The 16,606-nt window shown below is 43.8% G+C and overlaps 1 non-coding gene across 1 annotated transcript; it reads left to right on the forward strand.

Moving 5' to 3' along the window:
• Positions 1–10,299: 10,299 nt before the first annotated feature.
• TRNAA-UGC (transfer RNA alanine (anticodon UGC)) lies at positions 10,300–10,372 on the forward strand. The gene has a single exon. It is a non-coding gene; the product is annotated as a tRNA-Ala (tRNA).
• Positions 10,373–16,606: the final 6,234 nt, after the last annotated feature.

The following is a 16,606-nucleotide window of genomic DNA, read 5'->3' on the forward strand; positions in this document are numbered from 1 at the left end:
ATATATTTCTATTTACTTGTATAACAAACGCTATAAATCCATTTTAATTGCCTGGGAGGGGGTGAGGGTTACAAGGGGATGCTAACCCCTGGTGAGTTGAGACGTCCCTGAGTCTTAAACAGAGGGACAATTTCAGAGGAGAAATAAAGACGTGCATCTGGAAATGGCCCTGGCATCAAAAGGCCTGGATTTTATTCCTCGTCCTACCACTAATGTGTTTTGCGGCAACAAACAAGCCTGCTTCAGATTCAGTTCATTTTTTCATTTGTAACCTGAAGACGCTGGACTAGATTATATCAAAGGTTCGTTTCTACACAGTGTGTGATTCAATCATGGTTTCTGGTTCTTCTGCAAAAAAAGCTACTTACGAAGCAAATCAAAAGTGGTTTTAAAGGGGGGGGGGATCTGTGTCCTACTGAGAAATACGGCGAATTTTCACCAGAATAAGAACCATCATCATTATTGTTACTGCCACCATCCCTGTCGCTTACTGTTTACTGTGGGCGGGACTCTGCCCTGGAGTGAGTTGCTCACCATTTTATTCAAAGCCTCTCAACATTTCTTAGTGCTTCACAAGATCCATTCAAAACAGAGAGACTTATGTTCCCGGGAGAGGGGATGGGACAATTATGGATTACTAAAAGCTACCACTTATCAGTGGTCTCCTTCCTGCCAGGTGCTTGACGTACCTTTTTTCCAATCCTCACGACAACCTTACAAAGGAGGTGGATGAGTCCTGAGTTCATTTGCTTGCCGATCAAAGTGCCACAAACTTAGCAGCTTAACTCGACATGTTTCCGTGGGTCAGGGGTGCAGCCTGGCTCTGCTCAGACTCTCACAGGCTGCAGACAAGGAGTCAGTCGGGCTGTGATCTTCTCCATTGGCGCTGTATTTGAAGCCCACTGCCCGTGGCCTCAGAAATGAGGGCCCAAGTTCTCTGTGGTCATAGCACTGAGATCCCTGCTGTCCTGCTGGCTGTCACCTGGGGTCTTCACAACAGGGCAGTTTGCTTCCTCAGGGCCATTAGGAGACTCTTCCTGGCTTCTGTCTCTGACCTCTGGATCCTCTTCTCAAGGGCTTGCCTGATTTGGTCAGGCCCACCCTGGAACTAGTTTGGTTCCTTCATTACTTCTGCAGACCCCCCTACCTTTGCCATTCACGGTGAGATATTCATGGGTCTGATAGTCCACCACATCCACAGGCCCCATCACACTCAGGAGGGGATTACCCAGGACGTGGGCCCCAGGGGTGGGACTCTTCCAGGGCCATCCTAGAACTCGGCCACAAGTCCCGTCTTACATGTCCGAGGTGCTGGCTGGACTCCATGGGGAGTCAGAAGCCAAACTGAACTTGTACTTCAGAGTCCTGAGGCCAAGCCCTCCTTACATATCACACCCCTGTTCTAACAGCAGACTCCACATCCTCCAAATATGCCTTTTACTGAAGTCATCCCGGGCACCTGCAGTTCATAAAATACTTTGCTACCCGTAAACTTCACTGTGATTGATTCAAGTTCAACATTTCCCCTGGAATGTCAATCAACTCCAGGTGGAGCTGTCAAACCCAATTGCTCAGAAACCAGCCGATACAGACTATTCATAAAGCCACGTGGAACAAGGGAGCTGTGAAGCTCACTCGATGTCTTTCCTCTCTCCTCTGCTCCGCCACCCACTCTCCTTGTCCTGGTGTCCCCGTCCCACCAGCGCTCGGGAAGCTTGTGCACTCGGCCAGTCTGCGTCCCGGTGGTCCTAAGTCTGTGCCTTTTGTGTGCTTCTGTCGCCACCTAGCCGTCGCGGGGAGAACCGCTCCTCTCTGGGCTAACCTCCCTCCTTCCACACCCATGCCCTCTCCCACCTACAGGTGTACCTTTAGACCCAGGAGTCCACAGTCCTCTCCACAACAAACACCTGTGTGCTGTCTTTCTTCAGTAGGAATCTTCTTTGGTACATGTGTCCAAGGCCTAACCATTTAAAAGGAAGTAGAAAAAAGTCGTAGCACAGAGAACTGGTATCACTTGAGTCGTCTCAGCCCCCAGATGGGATGCGTCACTCCTTTAGAAGCTCTCTGCTGGTAAGAACCGTGCCTTGTTTCTCTCCGAGTCCCGGACGCCACCAAGAACATTCCACGTGCCCACGTCCGGTCCGCCTGGTCGGAAGCTGTCTCCATGAAACTGGCAAGTTTCTGCTCATTCTGCAATTACCGCGTGCCAGGAGCTTGGTGAGCACTGTCTCGTGTGATCCTCGTGACAATCCTCGTGACAATTATTTCCATCTTACAGTCGAGGCTAAGTGAGGCAGAGTGAGGTCCCAAAGCTGGGCCCCTCCCCCGACCTAGGACTCTCCCTCAACACTCAGTCCCTCTACTCCTCCTCCGCCAGCGTTTGTCTGTCTTCCTCCTGCCATTTTCCCACTCCCCTCCCCTGCCTTTAGCTTACATTCCTCTTTCTCTGAACCAGAAACTCAAGCCCTGCTGGGACATCATCCTCTGTGGTGTACATGCAGAAGCTCATGTGTGGGGTCCTCGGGACCGCAGCGTGCACTCACTCACCTACCTGTGAAACTGCAACAGCTTCCGGTGCCAAAAGGTTGTTGCTTCCGAAGGAGAGGTGCAGACAGTGTGAAAGCAGGCCTGGCTGGGAACAGCGAGACTTGGTTTAATTTTTTTTTTTTTTTTTTTTTTGGTAAACTGATCAGCAAGTGAGAGCAAAGAGGTCAGTCTGGGCGCTTCAGCCTTGGGCAGGCTGAGTAGAGGCATCAAAGAAAATAGGTCTCAAAATCGGGGGTCTGTCTGGGGAACGACAGCAGGGTCCACCGGAGGCCGGCCTGGGAGGTCCCCGATCGGAATCCCTGCGGCGCGGAGGTGGGCTCCCCGGAGAAGGCGGAGGAAGGAGGCGGAGGAAGGAGGCGTCCTTCGGTGCAGGGCTCAGAAAGAAAGGACGCTGGGCTGCAGGTTGTTCGAGGGAGCGTGGGATAAGGCAGTGAGCAAAAGCAGGATGGGAGTGAGTAGAAAGGGGAAGAAAGGAAAAGGAAGTGATAACAGGTGTGCGCAGAGGTTGGCGTCACGACACTGAACAGCCGTGCGGGGTGGACGCAGGCCAGTCAGCCAGGTATGGTGTCCTCAAGGCCCTGCGATGTCAGCCGACCCCTTGGCCCTGGAGGCCCAGGTATGTCCTGGAGACATGCATGCACGCGGCCCCCGGGGGCGGACCCTGGCTGTGCACCTGCAAGGAGCAGTTAGGTCTTTAACCAAACACCGCTCTCATCGAGTCTGTGCTGAGTATCTACCCTGGGACTAGGAGGGAGGGAAGAAAAACGTGAATATCTGGCACCATCAAGGGGCAAAGGGGAGCTGAAAACCTGGCAGGTCAGATCGAGCTGCCCGCCGCCCGGTTCTGGTGGTCTGGCGGCCCCCGTGGTCGTAGCTGTGACCCTCCCCGCCCGGGGAAGCAGTCCTGGCAGGAGCCCCCGACCAGCTGGCTGAGCAGCAGCCGGACTTCCAAGACCAGGAACCAGCTGGTCAGCTGGGCCAAAGCCCAGTGACGAGCCTGGCAGGCTGGTCTTGGCGGCCTCCCGCGCCTCCCCCGCTCCGTGCACGGCCCACACAGGCGGCTCACCTCTGGCCGCCTGAGTCAGACACAAAACCCCGGCCAGCTAACGAGGAGCCGCCGCGCCCCTGCCTCGGGGCTTCACGAAATGTGCAATTCTCATCATAGGCCCGCCCTGGGATTTCTATTTCGAGACCCAGAATTTCTGACTTTCCAAGAAGGAACCCAGCACCCAGGGCTGTGAAAAAAAAAAAAAATCACAGACATAAACGTTTTCAGAGTCTGCTTCTCCTGGTGGACAAGTTCCAAAAACTCACCTGCCCAGAGTCCCATGCCTATGTTAAGACCACACTGTCCCCCTGCGTCTTGAGGACGTTTGGGGCTGTTTTTAATTACTCCCTGCACTTGGGGGAATTCACAGTTTTGCTTTGGGTGATTGGAATCTATTTCCGTCTTCCCATATGTGTTTGGTTATCACTAATTGGGGAAAGTTATTTTTAGTATTTCTTCTTCTTTCCAGCTTTGTAGATCTGCCCTATTTAGGGGGGAAAAATCTAGAAAAGAGTAGTTTGGGGGATTTTTTTTTTTTTTTAGAGGAATACCAGAGATGATTTTAAAGGTCTACAAGCAACCTTTTCATGTTCAGTGGGGAAGTCAGTAAGAGGAACAGGGAAGGCAACTCCTGAATTTTATTCCGCACACCTGTGCTGGCACAGAAAGGCAGCCAGGGGTCCTTTCATCCTTCAAGACTCCGGTCAGTGTCAGCTCCTCCAAGGGGCCTCCTGTATCTCCCCCATTCCCCTCCTGCTCCAGGCAGACCCATGGTCCCCAAATTCAACAACCACACAAGCCCTGTACCTTGCTATGTTTTCAGATACTACCTGCACCCCCAGAGAATTCTGCCAAGTTTAGGCATCTTTTAAAAAATATGGAGAATTCAAATCTGATTTAAAATCTGTTTTACTTAATCTATCCCAAAGCAACTTCTATTAATTAGTAATTTGATAAGCTGTTTTAGAAGTATTTCAGTACTTAAATTATTTTAATAACCCCAGCACACAGCTATTTGTTTAATGCTATCAAAGTTAAGAAATGGTATTTTTTTATCACTTGGTTTAATATTTTGTTTTTAACTATCATTTACCAAAAATAATTTTTTAAAAAGCAATTGTTGAACCACATAGAAAAATGAAACTTTTACTATTTTGATTAGGGTAGACCTGTCAGTAGTACTCAAAAGCTGGTTACTATGGAAGCAGCTTAATTTTTTCAGTTCTTCATTATGCCAAGTCTTAGAATTAGGAACTCTTTCAAATATGTGAGAACTTTAGAAAAATTTAACTGAAAATGAATTAACCCAGTACATACATATTAGAATGGCCCAAACCCAGAACACAGACAACTCCAAGTGCTGGCAAGGATGTGGGGCCACAGGAACTCACACCCAGTGCTGGTGGGAATGCAAAGTGGGGCGGCTGCTTTGGAAGACAGTTTGACAGCTTCTTACAAAACTATACATCCTCTTACCATGTGATCCAACACTTGTGCTCCTTGGGATACTTACCGAAATAAGTTGAAAGTTTATGTTCACACAAAAACCTGCACGGAGATGTTTATAGCAACTTCATTCATAATTGTCAAAACTTGGAAGCTGGAATCAACCCAAGTGTCCATCAACAGATGCCTGCATAAAGAAGATGTGATATATATATATCTATCACAATATCAATATATATCTATGTGATATATACATCCATATATATCTTCCATTGTGTATATATATACACACACTGTGTATGTATATACACACTATATATACATACATTGTGTGTGTATATATGTGTGTATATATACACAATGTAAATATACACAATGGGTACACACACACACAATGGAATATTACTCAGCCATAAAAAGAATGAAATAATGCCATTTGCAGCAACATGGATGAAACTGGAGATTGTCATACAAAGTGAAGTAAGCCAGAACAGGAGAGGAAAAATACCATATAATATCACTTATTTGTGGAATCTAAAAAAATGACACAAATGAACATATTTACAAAATAGAAACAGATTCACAGACATAGAAAACAAACTTACGGTTATCAAAGGGGAAAGGAGGGGAGGGATATATCAGGAGTTTGGAATTAGCAGGTAAATACTGCTATATATAAAATAAACAACAAGGTCCTACTGTATAGCACAGGAAACTATATTCAATATCTTGTAACAAACTATAATGAAAAGGTATGTGAAGAAAATATATATATAACTGAATCACTATGCTGTACCCAAGAAACTAACACAACATTGTAAATCAACTATACTTTAATTAAAAAAAAAAACTTGGAAGCCACCAAAATGTCCTTCAGTACATGGATGGATAAATGAACTGTGGTCCATCCAAACAACAGAATATTATTCAGCATTAAAAATAAATGAGCTATCCACCCATAAAGAGACATGGAGGAAACTGAAATGCATATTACCAAGTGAAAGAAACCAATCCGAAAAGACTATGATTCCAACTATATGACACTCAGGAAAAAGCAAAACTATGGAGACAATAAAAAAACCAGTAATTGCCAGAGGATGAGGAGGAGAGAGGTATAAACAGAACACAGAGGATTTTTAGGGCAGTGCAACTTTTCTCGTAATGTAGACATCTGTCATTATACATGTAACTAAACTCATAGAATATACAATACCAAGAGTAACCCTAATGTAAACTAGCGACTTTGGGTGATAATGATGTCAGTGTCGGTTCATTGATTCTAACAAACGTACCGCTCTGGTGTGGGAAGTTGTTAGCGGGGAGGCTGTGTGTACGTGGGGGCAGGGAGTGCATAGGAAATCTCTGTATCTTCTGCTCCGTTTTGCTATGAACCTAAAACTGCTCTTCAGAATAAATTCTATTAAAAAACTTAAAAAAGAATTAACTAGCTCTGGTTAAGAGTTTGTAGAAAATTAAGCTTAAAAAAATAACTGTAATTGCATTTTGATTATTGCTGTCTTCCCAGTCTCATTCATTCTGCTTTATAGCTAAGAAGTTACCCTGGGGAAGGAGAGGGAAAGTTCTTATTTTCACATAGTGGGGAGATTTCCTAGTATTACGTCTGTCCTGCCTCGATTGCAGAGAGCTGACATGGCCAAGTGCAGGCTCTTCCCGAGGGACCCAGACCCACTGAGCGACGGTGGGAGACCACGGCCCAGCCGTTCCAGCGCACCCTGGGACCGCTCTACTGGGCCATTTCTGCTGCAGAGTTTTCTATAATGTTATCGTCGCTAGTCTACATTGCAGTCTGACCCGTCCCTCAAAGAAATGCTACTTCCTTCACCTCCTTTTCAGATGTTGGTTTTTAATAAATACCCTACACACTAAACTCCATCTCAGCACCTGGTTCTGGAAAACCCAGCCTGTTAACATCTTAGAACGTAATTGCTTAATTAATAATTGACATAATATGTACCTTTACATAGAAGTACATTATTCTTCAAAATAGTGTGTTTTATTTTTATCACAGGGGAAACTGGTTCTTTTATAGAATGACTACTGGAATGAAAGATTCAAAAGTTGAGTGCCAAAAAAAGCTGAGTCTCAAAAAACACAGTATTTTTTTTACCATATGATATAATTTATATGTTGAATCTAAAAAGAAAGACACAAATGAACTTATTTATTAAACAGAAATAGACTCACAGACATAGAGAACAAACTTATGGTTACCCGGGGGAAAGGGAGTGGGAAGGGATAAATTGGGAGTCCGAGATTTGCAGATACTAACTAGTATATATAAAATAGATAAACAACAAATTTCTTCTACAGAGCACAGGGAACTGTACTCAATACTTTGTAGTAACCTATAACGGAAAAGAATATGAAAAGGAATATATGTATGTATATGTATGACTGAAACATGATGCTGTGCACCAGAAATTGACAACATTGTAAACTGACTATACTTCAATAAAAAATAAGTCATATTTTAAAAACAGTATTTCTAACAGCTACTATGCAAATCATTATTTACATTATGTTCCTCCAAACATAAGCCATCCCTTTACTTGGGGATATAGTCACTATAACTCCCCCTATATCTTGCTTTATATTTCCTCACATTTTATTTGAAAATCTTTTATATCTATATCTGCCTCCCCAGCACCTAGAACGGAACCTGATACACGATAAGTGTTCAGTAAATATTGGCTGAATAGACAAATGAATGGACAAATAAATGAGTAAGGATTTTAGGGCCAAAGACAGATAAAACATATTCAGGCCAATAACATATTTGTCCTCTCTCATCAGGAAAATGAAGCATGGTATTAACTTGAGAAATGTTCATTGTATAAACACAGATGTATTCAGACCTTTCTGGAAACCGTTTTTCTTTGGTCCCTCTGCTGCCAGCCTCGTGCCCTTGCAGGCTGTAGGATCGCACGGCTTCAGGGAAGCTCACAGGAAGGCTGTGCTCAGGGGCTGGGGAATGGTGACAGATGGCTGGATGCCCTCATTTTGCAGATCCCCCTGTATCTGTGCTCTTAAAGGCCTTGTAACTAGTATAGGGTGAGACGTGTATTATCCTTTGGTTACAGCGCAAGTTACTAGAATCCCAGATTAGTGTCCAGTCCCCTAAACCTCAGAGCCACTAATCTTCTGTGGTGGCTCTTATGTACTTGTTGATGTTGGGTATTTTCAGAACCTGGTGAATTCTGCTTCATTATCTCTGGCTTGGGGTGGGATTTTCCCCAACATTAGCTCTTTGGCTTAGAATATGGTTGGCCCATATATTTTTTTATTGAAGTATAGTCAGTTTACAATGTTGTGTCAATTTGTGGTGTACAGCATCATATTTCAATCATGCATATACATTCATATATTCCTTTTGAGATTCTTTTCCATTACAGGTTACTACAAGATATTGAATATAGTTCCCTGTGCTATACAGAAGAAATCTGTTGTTCATCTATTTTATATATAGCAGTTAGTATCTGCAAATCCCAAACTCCCAATTTATCCCTTCCCACTCCTTTTCCCCCCCGCTAACCATGAGTTTGTTCTCTGTCTGTGGCTCATATATTTTTTGTGTCAGACTATCTAAATACGGGAGAACAAACTTGAAGAGGGTGAGTGAAGGTGATACGGGAGACCTGAGATAGAGCTAGGACTTCCGTCGGCGACCTGAGTCATCAAAAGCAGTCGTTCACCTTGTTGCTGTTGTGTGACAGGGTGGGAGAAAGGCACGGGTGGATTTAGAGGTCTGGTGCGACGGGGAAAGCCGCTCCCCAGCCTTCTGTGGAAGGAGCTGGCCCATGAATACAACTGAAGTGCACAGACAGTCAAGCACGGTCCGTGGTCATACTTTTAAGTTCAGCTGCAGCATCTCCGTCACATCCAGCTACAGTGGGAAGGTCTTTAAGGCTGCCATTATCCAATGGCTTTCCACTTGAAAGAGAAGGATGTGATTACTCACGCTAAGTCTTCAGGCAGTAGCATCTTTCTTAGTTTTAAACAAACCTCCTCTAGTTTAAGTAATTTGCAGCATGGTGGGGGGTTGGGGGGAGAAGGTCATCTTTTCCATTTTTCCTCAGAAGGAATTCTCTTTTTTTTTTCCTCAGAAGGAAATGATTAGACAGAACAAATACAGAAGACTCCAAATGTTGAAAGTAGCAGGCTTTTAAATTTCATAGGGTCAGTTTTCTTAAAACGTAGTACTACCTGTGTTGCTGAAAATAGAACTGAGAAATCCATGAGCTCTTGGACTATCCCCCTGTTTTTGTAAGTATTGTCATCACTTCCTCTACCAGGAAGTATCTGTTACACAAATTCCATTGGGAATGGCTTTTCCATCATGAGCTGCGCATCACTGCCATCAGAACAGTGCTCCCTGGAGACCACACTGAGACTCTATGCAGAAAAGAACACAAGTGTGAGCTGGAGGAGTCTTGGTGTCTGGCTGGTGCTGTCCCCACCAGAGCTGCTCTATAGAGATATTTCTTTACCCTTTGCTATGGACTGAATTCTACCCCCTAAAATTCATATGCTGAAGCTCTAGCCCCCAGTGTGACTATATTTGGGCCTTTGAGGAGGCAATTAAGGTCACCTGAGGTCACAGGGGTGGGGCCCTGAGCCTACAGGACTGGTGCCCTTGTGAGAAGAGGGAGAGACACAGGGCTGCACATACAGAGGAGAGGCCGTGTGAGGACACAGGGAGAAGACGGCTATGTGTGAGCCAAGGAGAGAGGCCGCAGGAGAGACAGCCCTGCCCACACCTGGACATCCAGCTTCCACACTTATTTACATGAGGAAATGTATGTCTGGGTTTGAGTCATCCAGGCCATGGACTTTCTATGGCAGCCTGAGCAGACGCAGGCATTCCTGAATATGCGATGCCCCAAGTACATTTACTGAAGATATGTTCACAAGAAAAATGCACAGACCACACAAAGAAAGAGAATCACAAGGAACAGCAAACAGGAGGGTGAGCACTCCCCAAAACTTAAGATATTGGAACCAGCTTAAAGAGTTTATTAATTAAGTTTGTTTAAAATACTGAGATAAAAGAAGGTATAGAAATCATAAGGCAAATATGGGGTAATATGGGAAAAGGACACATGTTTTTGAAAGGGAACCATGTATAAATTGTGGAAATAAAAGGAAATAATTATTGAAATTAAAAGCTAGCAGGTAGGGAAATAGTATATTAGATCCAGCTAAAAAGAAAATTAGTGAATTGAAATATAATTCTAGGAGGAGGGTATAGCTCAGTGGTAGAGTGTGTGCTTTGCATGCACGAGGTCCTGGGTTCAATTCTCAGTACCTCCGTAAAAAAATAAATAAATAAATAAACCTAATTACCCCTCCCAAAAATAAATTTAATTTAATTTAATTTTAAAAAATTGTACTGCTAAAAAAATAAAATAAAGAAGAAATATAAGTCTAGAAAAAGTCTGTAGCACAGAGGTGAAAATAGGAAAGAGGCTAAGATACATAAAAGATAGAACGAGAAACCCCAAAATGTGTGTAGCAAAAATTACAGAAGAAAACAACAAAAAAATAGAGGGGAAGGCAGTATTTCAAAAGTTAAAGGTTGAAAATTTTCCTGAGTTGAAGAAGGAATCAGTCTTTGGATTAAAGAAATATATCAAGGATCTAAGCAGGAAAAATAAAAGCAAAATCCCACCTAAATATATTGTAGTGAAATAGCAGGTTATCAAAAATTAAAAAAAGAAGTTCTTAAAAGCTACTAGACGATAGATCAGAGAATGGAAATCGTGTTGCAGAAGACTTCTTCACAACAGAAGGCAAATGACCATGACGGTATTTCAAAGTTCTGAGAAAAAAAAAAAAAACCTGCCTCCCTGAACTCTATCGCAGTGACACTGTCACTCAAGAATGAGGGCAAAAGAAACGTTTTCAGACAAGAAAGTTTACTCTTTACAGACTTCCCTGGAACTGATTTAAAACATACCACAGGAAAATCGGATTGGAGTGGTAGGCAAGAAGTATGCGGTAAATGCTCTGGTAAATCTAAATCAGCATTCACTGTAAATAATAAGGACAGTGCTAAAACTGACGAATGCGGTGGGGGTCAGGGTAGAAATAAAATGGAATTAAAGTGCCAGAAAATGATAGCATGGAAGCTAGAAAGTTGGTTCTCAAGAGTTCTCAGGTTTTTGTATTATTGAACTAACAGAAGTATTAATTTTACAATCTGACAAACCGAAGTATTAACTTTACAATTTAGGTAAATATTTGTGTTAAAAATTGAGAAGAATAAATGGATAAATCATTAAATTAATTGGGGAAAGCTAGGCAAAGAAAATAAAGAAAACCCCAATCAATTCAATAGAGGTCAGGAATTGGGGCGAAGGGGGGCCGTGGTAAATGGGAAACAGAGTAAGACGATAGAAAAGATCAAATCTATCAGTAAGCAAAGCAAATGTAAGCACACTGTATGTGCCTAAGAGACTCACCTCCACCTACAAGATTAGTCAGATGTTGCTCTACTCTTTGTGGCTTGGATTTTTACTAACGAGAAGTTAGTGTACTGTCATTCTTCTTTGCTCTGTATGGAATGTATCTTTTTTTCTGGCTGCTTATAAGATTTTTTTAAATTGTTGGCTTTAAGCAATTTGATTATGAAATTATAGTGGCACTTGTGCCCAAATTAGTCTGTAGATTTAACACAATCATAAAAAGCTTTTTAAAAGAGTTTTTATAGAGGTTGATATGCTGAGTGTAAAATTTATGTGACTATAAAAAGGACGTGGAATAGCCAAAACAACTTTTTTAAAAAGTTGGTAGACTTATAGTACCTGGGTTATACTGTCTGATTTCAAAGCTTATTATAAACCGGTAATAACTGAGACAGTCTAATTGAGACAAATAATCAATGGAACAGAATGGAGTCCAGAAACAGATTCACACACCTGTGGTACACTGATTTTTGACAAAAATACAGAGGAAGTTCAGGGGAGAAAACTTCTAGAAGAAAATACGGGAGAAAGTCCTAGTGGCCTTTGGTTTGGCAAAGATTTCTTAAACACAAATTTTATAGCATAAACTATAAAAGCAACCCCTCCTCCCACCCACACATCCCCCCTGCCTGTTTCAGACAACCACGGATCTCCTGTCTGTCACTGTGGTATAGTTTGAATATTCTAGAAATTTCAAAGAGATGGAAACATACAATAGATGGTCTTTTGTGTCTGGCTTCTTTTGTTCAGCAGGAAGTTTGTAAGGTTTACTCTTACAGCAGGTGTTAAGTAGTTTGGTTGTCATTGTTGTTTTTCTAGCTGCTAAGTGGTACTCCACACTTTGTCCTGTCCCCAGCTAACGTGCTCTGGAGCAGTTTCCATGCTGGAGTTACTATGAACGGTGCTACTGTGCACAGCCACACGTGAGCAAGTACAAGACTTTGTGTGGGAGTGTGTTTTCATTTCTCTTGGAGTTTGTTGTTTCCCTAGGAGTAGAATTGCAAGGTCATGGGGTAACTAGATCTTTAACTATTTAATCAGCTTCCAAAATGATTTACAGAGTGGCTGTGGTCATTTCACGTTTCCACCAGAAATGCAGCGGTGTTGCAGTTTCTCTGTTTCCTCGTTAACACTCTGCTTGTCTGTGTTTTTGAGTAGAGTCATTCTGGTGGCGGTACAGCAGCATCTCAATTTGATTTCAATTTCATCTCCCCAATTAAGTTGAGTATCTTTTCATGTACTTATAAATCATTTATATACCATTTTTAAGACTACTAAAATATTTTGTCCATTTAAAAAATTGGGTTTCTTATTGTTAGTATTGATTTATAAGAGTTCTTTATATATTTTGGATACAAGTCCTTTGTCAGATACACAATTTGCAAAAATTTACTCCCCGTCTGTGACTTGTTTTTTCATTTTTAAAGATATCTTTTGAAGAATAAATTTTTTATTTTGATAAATTTTTGCCAACTTTTTCTTTAATATGTCATCCTTTTGAAATCATATGTAATAAGTCTTTGTCTAGTCCAAGGAGACTAGACATAATTTCTCCTATATTCCTTTCCAGAATTTTTATAGCTTTAGTTCTTACATTTAGATCTTTGATACATTTGGAATAATTTTTTGCATATTGGGCAAATTCTTTTTTTTTGAGTACATGGATAGTCAATTGTTTCTGTTCAATAGTTTGCACAACAAATACAACAAAAAAAGACCCCTCCAAAAAAAGACTATCTTGCTGTACAGGACAGATTAAACAATCATTTATATACACATAAACGTAATTATGTTTATAATTCTGGACCTTTTTATACCACCTCAGGACCTTCTGTTAGAAAAGGGAAGCATTTATTTCGGCTCCCGTCTTGTGTTGGTTAAAGGTTTGCCCTCTGGGCACTAACTCCCCCGTGACACTGAACACTTCCGAGGTGTTCTACACCATGGGGTCAACAGGGAAGTTCCAGGACAGGAAGCAAGTGACCACTGCCCCTACCTGAGGCAAGATGCTTGCAGGCTGTACCCGCCTGAAACCAGCTGGAGCCCAGAAGAACTGGTCCCAGTGGCTGGAACAGAAGTCAGGTAAACAAAGGGCTATGGTAATGATGCACTTGAGTGGCCAACACTCTGTCCTATCTCCATCTCCAAAAAAGAGGAGCTGTAGTCGCAGGCATGTTTCTGGACCACGACATGGCAAACTGCAATAGTGGCTGAAATCCAACTGCGCAGCGGCAGCAGCATGAAGCAAATTCTGTGTCACCGCCGCATTAGCGGCAGGAAGTGGCAGATTAACCTTGGGCAAAGGAGGCTAGAGGGAGATTGGGGACAAGATCCAGTCCCCTGGGGTAACCAACGGGCTCTACCCACAGCTCCCGGGGCGCCTGGTGGGAACCAGAGCTGAGAGCAGGAGGGGGTGGGGGCTGAGGTGGCAAGATCTCCACCATCAAGGATCAAGGGGCATTTGAGAACTTCATTACTTAAACCCCTGGAGCAGGCAGTATTACTCACCTAAGGTGTTGCAGGGATGAGAACGAATCCCCCTTCCCCAGAAAGGTGCCTTGTTTAAGGGGCCACAATGGGAGCAGGAAGAGGACCTCCTGACACTGGGGAGACCAGAGGAGTGTCCCCTCCATCAGACCCGGGTGGACTGGAGAGACCTGAATCCTCCCATCTAATCCAAAGGTGATGCTCAAAATACTTAACCACAGGCGTGGCCCGGGCACTGACTAGTAAGAAGAGACGCTAGGTGTAGACAGTCAGTGAGTCACCCTGGGGCACACTGATGAACACTGGCTCTGTCCTGGGCCTTGACTTATGACAGCTAATGCAGCTTACAGCAAAGGTAACATCAGGTTAAAACCAGGGCGACAGACTCCCCTTGTGTGACAACCCTGATCCATCCACAGCTGCCGCCTAGACTGCTGTGTTGAGAAGGATTCCAGTGGTCATATCCCAGCTTAGAGGGAAAGAATGCTGTGATCGGTGATCAATCAGCGATGTCTGCGACGGTCACAGAGCTGGACAGGCCAGCATCTGGCCCGTGTTACAGACTGACGGACCCTGCGTTAAGTGTTTACATTTAATCAGTCAACAAACATTTGCTAGTCACATTCTCTGTGTGTGGCCCTTTGTTAAATACAGAGTAGATGCAAAGACGAAAAAGGCACAAGTCCTACATGAAGGAAGATCTTAACTCGTTATTAGGAAGACAGGTAAATAGATCGTTCCAACACCACAAATGATAATTACATCAACAGAGCGATACACAGGGTATGGTAAGAACATGAGGGAACAAAAGGCCAACAGAATTTCACAGGTGTGTCAGTTCAGCTAGGATTAGAAATGACTGAAATCAGAGACTTCCTACGAGGAACAGAGAAGAATTAGGGCTTTCAGTACCCACTTTACAAACCTACCTGCACGAAGTGCAGGAGACACAGAAAATAAACAGTCTGAGTTGTCACCATCATCATTCCCAAGTCTATCCAGATTTTGTAGCTTAGGTCTAAGGCAAACTGGCCAGTTAGTAAGCTTCCAGGTGTCACGTTTTGTAAACTGGGCCATGCGTTGAAGAGGCCTTTGTGGGTTCTGGGGCAGGTGGCGTTGCCATCAGGCTGCAGGCACCCTTCAGGACGCCCTCTTTGTCAGTTGTGGGCAGCGGGGAAAGAGAAATGGGGAGCAGAAGAAAAGGCTTGATGAGACTTCTGTAACTTTCAACCCCCTTAAAAAGGGAAATATAAAGATGGAAAATCACTTATCTACTTACTCTGTAAGCTAATGCCTTGGAAAGTAGCACTGCTTTTTTTTAGAAACACGTGAGGTCAGAACTGAACACAGTTAATTCCACCAAACGGATGGAGAAACATGCACATTCTCTTCCGTAAGACCAAATGGGACTACCTTCCTTCTTCCCACTCTGGGTGTGGAGAGCAGCCGGGAGTTCTGACCCCTCACCCTCCCTGGCTTATCCAGGCGCCCATGAACCATCTACTCCAAGCTTAACCGCGAGCTGAAGGCAGGTGTGTGAGGAAACGAAAGCCCAGGGAGGTCAAATGACTTGCCCCAACTCGTCCATTCATTCACTCCCTAGATGTCTCTCACTCTGGGCTGGGTTCTGTCCAACATCTGCAGAACCACTAGACAGAGGAAACTTCCAGACTGGAGTCTATCATCTGAAACACCAAATTAGGGCTTTTCCCACTGCCCCACTCTGCTCTGGAAGTTTGTGCATATTCAAGGCATAGGAGGATTTGGTTCCAGGACACCTGGACTTCCATTACTGCGGGGCAGAGAGAAGAGGTGAGCCTCAGTCCCAGAGGGGGAGGCTCGCACAGCTTGACAGGCAGAGGACAGAAGTGCCCACAGCTTCAAAGAAGACTCTCCTAGTATGTGAAGGGGGTGGAGAGTGAGCCCGGGAGTAAAGGGGCCTATGATGTTGCAGAAGCCCACGTTGGGGCAGAACCTCAGGGGAGTGACCTGCCAGGTGCATCTATAGGTGTGGTGCCCTGGGTCCAAGGGTCCCAGCTGCAGCAAGCCTGTCCTGGGCTGGCTTGTCATGGAAGTCATGGCCTCACCCCTCCCTTAAGGACCATAAGAGCTCAGACCGATGAACGGAAGGCCCTCCTGTAACCTGGGCTGCAGGAGACCCCATGACCTTTGCAAGACCCTCTCTCCTGACGGGGAGAGAACCACAATGATGACAGAGATTATATTTTTAACAGTCTCTAGAGACTGGGAGCTTAGGAGTTTATTTACTTTGATTTTTTAAAATGAAACAATCGGGGAGGGGTTGGTATAGCTCAGTGGAGAGCATATGCTTAGTATGCACGAGGTCCTGGGTTCAATCCCTAGTACCTCCATTAGTAAGTAAACAAACAGCCCCCCACAAAATTGAACCAATCTGTTGTATCTTGGTCTGAAGACTGTGATAAAACTAAATCCACATGCACTACACATATCCATAGAACAAGGCTGCTAGTTAGGCTTTTTTATGGCTGAGTAGTATTCCATTGTATAAATATACCAGCTTCTTTATCCAGTCGTCTGTCAATGCACATTTAGGTTGTTCCTATGTCTTGGC

The sequence above is a fragment of the Camelus dromedarius genome, chromosome 32, assembly GCF_036321535.1.
Source record: "Camelus dromedarius isolate mCamDro1 chromosome 32, mCamDro1.pat, whole genome shotgun sequence".
NCBI lineage: Eukaryota > Metazoa > Chordata > Mammalia > Artiodactyla > Camelidae > Camelus > Camelus dromedarius.